Genomic DNA, 4,599 nt, shown 5'->3' with positions numbered 1-4,599 from the left:
GGTGCAAATGTCTTTGTTGTAAAATGATTTTGATCATGTGGGTGTATACCAGTAGAGGAATTGCAGGATTGAATGGCAGGTCTACTTTTAGTTCCTTGAGTATTCTCCAAACTTCTTTCCAAAAAGGTGGTATTAGCTTGCATTCCCACCAGCAGTGTAGAAGTGTTCCCTTCTCTCCACATCCATGCCAACATCTGCAGTTTTGGGATTTTGTGATGTGGGCTAATTTTACTGGAGTTAGATGATACCTCAAAGTGATTTTGATTTGCATTTCTCTGATGATTAAAGATGATGAGCATTTTTTCACATGTTTGTAGGACATGCGCCTGTCTTCTTTAGAGAAGTTTCTGTTCAAGTCTCTTGCCCACCTAGAAATGGGGGGTTATTTGTTCTTTTCTTATTGATTAGCTTGAGTTCTCTGTTTCTTATTGATTAGTTGAGTTCCAGTTATCAGACCTCTGTCAGAAGCATAACCTGCAAAACTCTTCTCCCATTCTGAAGGCTGTCTGTTTGCTTTACTTACTGTGCTCTTGGCTGTGCAAAAGCTTTAACAAATGGTGCTGCGTGCACTGGCTGGTGACCTGTAGAAGACTGAAACTGGACCCCCACCTTTCACCATTAACAAAAATTGATTCTCACTGGATAAACGATTTAAACTTAAGACATGAAACTATAAAAATACTAGAAGTGAGTGCAGGGAAAACACTTGAAGAAATCAGCCTGGGAGAATATTTTACGAGGAGGACCCTTGGGGCAATTGAAGCAACACCAAAAATATATTACTAGGATCTGATCAATCTATTTTCACTCTCTCTTTCTTTCCTTCCTTCCTTCCTTCCTTCCTTCCTTCCTTCCTTCCTTCCTTCCTTCCTTCCTTCCTTCCTTCCTTCCTTCCTTTCTTTCTTTCCTTTTTTTTTTCGAGATAAGATCTCATTTATTTGTTAATCAAAAATGTTACTTTCGACTGGATGCAGACTTAGAAGTGGAAGCTCTCAGAGAGGACAACCTGCGTTTCTTGGCAATCTGTTCCTGGTGCTTTTCTTTGGCCTCCTTCATTCTGTTGGCCAAAGGTTTAGCCTATTCATCAGTTTCTTCCTTATTTTTCTTAGTACGCTGTTTTTTCAGAGTAATACACAGGTGTTTATATGGCAGGACACATGGAGTCACGAGACCCTTAATCTTGGGTGTTTTGACCCTCAGTTTTTCACCTTCTTTGTTTAAGGGCTTTCTCACAACGTATTGGCCAACATCACCTTCTTTAGACAGACTGAAAAGTTTGCAGACTCTGCTAGCTCTTTTTGGCCCCAGACGCCCAGGTACCATAGTGTCAGTCAGTCCAGGGATGTCCTTCTCTCCTTTTTTCTTTTACAATAGCCAAGTTGAGAACACTCAGATTGGCATCCACAATGCAACCCCAAACAGACATATGCTCCCTTTCTCCAGCTTTCCTGGGTCTGTAACAGGAATGCCCTTTACTCAGCCCCAGTGGACCCGGCCATGGGTCAAGACACCCTGCTTCATGAGGAAACCATGCTTTCATTTCCACTCCTGATTCTGAGCATGTAACCCTTCTCTTCTTCACCCTGCATGTCAGGAGCAGCTTCTGTGGCCATGTGCTTCTTATAGAAAGTATGAAGTTTGCATTCCTCGTCCACTTCAGTGAGTTTCTGGCAGCCAGTGGCTGGAAAGGAGATATTCAGCTTTATCCTGAAGCATCTGAATATCTCTGAGGTGCCACGGAAAATAGAAGTTTCATTTTCTAATAGGCTGCGTATGCCTGTCAGACTCCAATGGTAGTAAAATATTGGCATTTGAGCCCCTTCCCTTGTTTCCTTTTCCTTTTGCTCCCCAGGTTTCTTTTTCTTTTTATTTTTTCTTTCTTTTTTTTTAATCTAGCCTTATCACTTTAAATGCTGCTTCTACACTAATAATTCTCAAAATTACATCTCTTGCCTGGATAATGTCTTGGACATTCAGATTCATATATTCATCTATTAGGTCTCTAATACATAACTCAGATGCAACATGTTCTAAAACTAACTCCTGTTCTTCTCCAGAAAAACCTGTCCTCTCACAGCCCTATTACTTATTGGTCAAAGAAAAACTTTAGAGTCATTCTTGATGCCCTTCTTTCACTCATACCCTGTGGCTCAAGGAGTAGGGCGCCGGTCCCATATGCCGGAGGTGGCGGGTTCAAACCCAGCCCTGGCCAAAAAAAACCACACACACACACACACACAAAAAAAAAAGTTAATAATCAATCCTAACAACTCTTACTTTCAAAGTTTATCTGCAACTCAGCAAACAAACATGCTTCAAACAACTGTCATCTTCTGCTGGTTTGCTCTGGCCTCCTGTCTGGTCTTCCTGAACCAGCTCTTGTCCTTGTTCAGCCTGCCCTTAATCAAAGCATGTATCAGGATCCCATTAAAATTACGCCAGATCATTTCACTTTTTTGTTCAGAGCCCTTCAGGAGCTTCCCCTTCCACTTTGTAAAAGCCATAGCTACTTTCAGTTGCCTTTCTGCTTTCATGAGATGTTCATTTTCCTAATTTCCATCGAGAAGTTTACAGGTTTTGGTCTCTGCACCTCTGCTTATTGCCTGAGCTCAGGAATTTGAGACCAGTCTGAGCAAGAGTGAAATTCCATCTCCACTAACAATAGAAAAGCTAACCATTGTTGTGGCAGGTGCCTGTCATCCCAGCTGCTCAGGAGAGTGAGACAAGAGGATGTCTTGAGCCCAAGAGTTTGAGGTTGCTGTGAGTGAGCTATGATGCCACAGAACCCAACCCTCAGGCAACTGAAAGAAATTCTGTCTCAAAAACAAAAACAAACGAACAAACAAAAGAATCCTCTGCTTCTTTCCTTCTTGTAAATTTTTCATACCCCAACTCTATGATTAATTAATTTTGTAATATCTTGTGTATGTTATTATATAGAAGAGGTACTGTTATTTGACCTTCAATGTGCTTGTCTGTCGCTGAACTGTGAAGAGTGGAGTACACCTAACATTTATTTTTATTCCTTACATTTGGTTCATAGTATAAAATCCAGAAATATTTGTTGCTCATACACACAACCCCTTAATATTTCTGTATTTCAGGGGCTCTAGTTAACAAAATCTCATCAATGGATTTTTCCAGGACTCCATAGATCCCAGATTAATGATGACAGAGCTTGTGGACCAAAATATATTTTTCCCTTACTACCCTAAATGAATGCATGATTTTTGTTAACACATATACCATGTTTGTTTGTCCTCCATGTTCATCATTTACAAAAAGAGGAAAAGCGCATGATGCCAATTTAGTACACAGAGAGTGGGCTGACTCAATCCCCTGGGCACTATGCAAATTCAAAGTATAATTTCATCCAAAGGAGAGCTGAGCTAACTACAAAGAAGTGTGGGGCTTTACACAGTAGTGATTTACCATACCAAATAGTCATGGTAAATTGAACCTAGTTCACCTAGATGCAATGGAATATCACCGAAAGGGAGAATTAGCTTATGTGGGCAAAAACTTCAGTTGAAAGTAAATAACTGCAGACTCTGGAGCCAGTGGGTCTCCACTTCACTACTCTTCATCTGTAAAACAGCTCTTAGCATCAATTTTCTTTATCTTATGATTAATTAAGCAATCATCACTTTTAAAGATTTTTTTTTTTTTGAAAATCCAATGGCATATTTTTTAATGAAATTGTAAATTCTAATCAATATCTTCCAACTACACACACACACACACACACGAATACAACATTGTGTGCAGAGCAATAATTTTGTGAATCAAACTATGCTTTTTTTTATAGATCTATTTCTACAGCAAAAATAGAGTAAAGTAGAATAAAATAAATATGTTGATACAGCCAAAAGAAACATGTTAAAAATCATTTCCATAAGGACTCTGGCATTCCATAAAGCTCAGGGATGATGGAGTGGCCCTGGACAGGGCTGCTGGATGACCTTTGTGGCTCCTTCCCTAAAGACAGTATCTCAAAAACAGTCAAGGACTCTATTCCTTTCACAGTAGTGCCAAAGAAGATGAAATATTTGGGAGTATACCTAACAAAGGACATAAAAGATCTCTACAAAGAGAATGATGAAACTTTAAGAAAAGAAATAGCTGAAGATGTTAAAAAATGGAAAAACATACCATGCTCATGGCTGGGAAGAATCAACATTGTTAAAATGTTCATACTACCCAAAGCAATATATAATTTTAATTCAATTCAATTAAAGCTCCATTGTCATATTTTAAAGATCTTGAAAAAATAATACTTAATTTTATATGGAATCAGAAAAAACCTTGAATAGCCAAAACATTACTCACAAATAAAAACACAGCAGGAGGAATCACACTACCAGACGTGAGACTGTACTATAAATCCATAGTGATCAAAACAGCATGGTACTGGCACAAAAACAGAGAAGTAGATGTCTGGAACAGAATAGAGAACCAAGTTATGAATCCAGCTACTTACTATTATTTGATCTTTGACAAGCCAATTAAAAACATTGAGTGGGGAAAAGATTCCCTGTTTAACAAATGGTGCTGGGTGAACTGGCTGGCAACTTGTAGAAGACTGAAACTGGACCCACA

The 4,599-nt window shown here is 39.1% G+C and overlaps 1 pseudogene; it reads right to left on the bottom strand.

Annotated features, from left to right (window-relative positions):
• Positions 1–954: 954 nt before the first annotated feature.
• On the bottom strand, positions 955–1,811 carry LOC128585525 (40S ribosomal protein S6-like; annotated as a pseudogene).
• Positions 1,812–4,599: the final 2,788 nt, after the last annotated feature.

This window comes from Nycticebus coucang, chromosome 5 (assembly GCF_027406575.1).
Source record: "Nycticebus coucang isolate mNycCou1 chromosome 5, mNycCou1.pri, whole genome shotgun sequence".
Lineage (NCBI taxonomy): Eukaryota > Metazoa > Chordata > Mammalia > Primates > Lorisidae > Nycticebus > Nycticebus coucang.
Note: the sequence above shows the minus strand (reverse complement) of the source record. Positions and strands in the feature narration are given on the sequence as shown.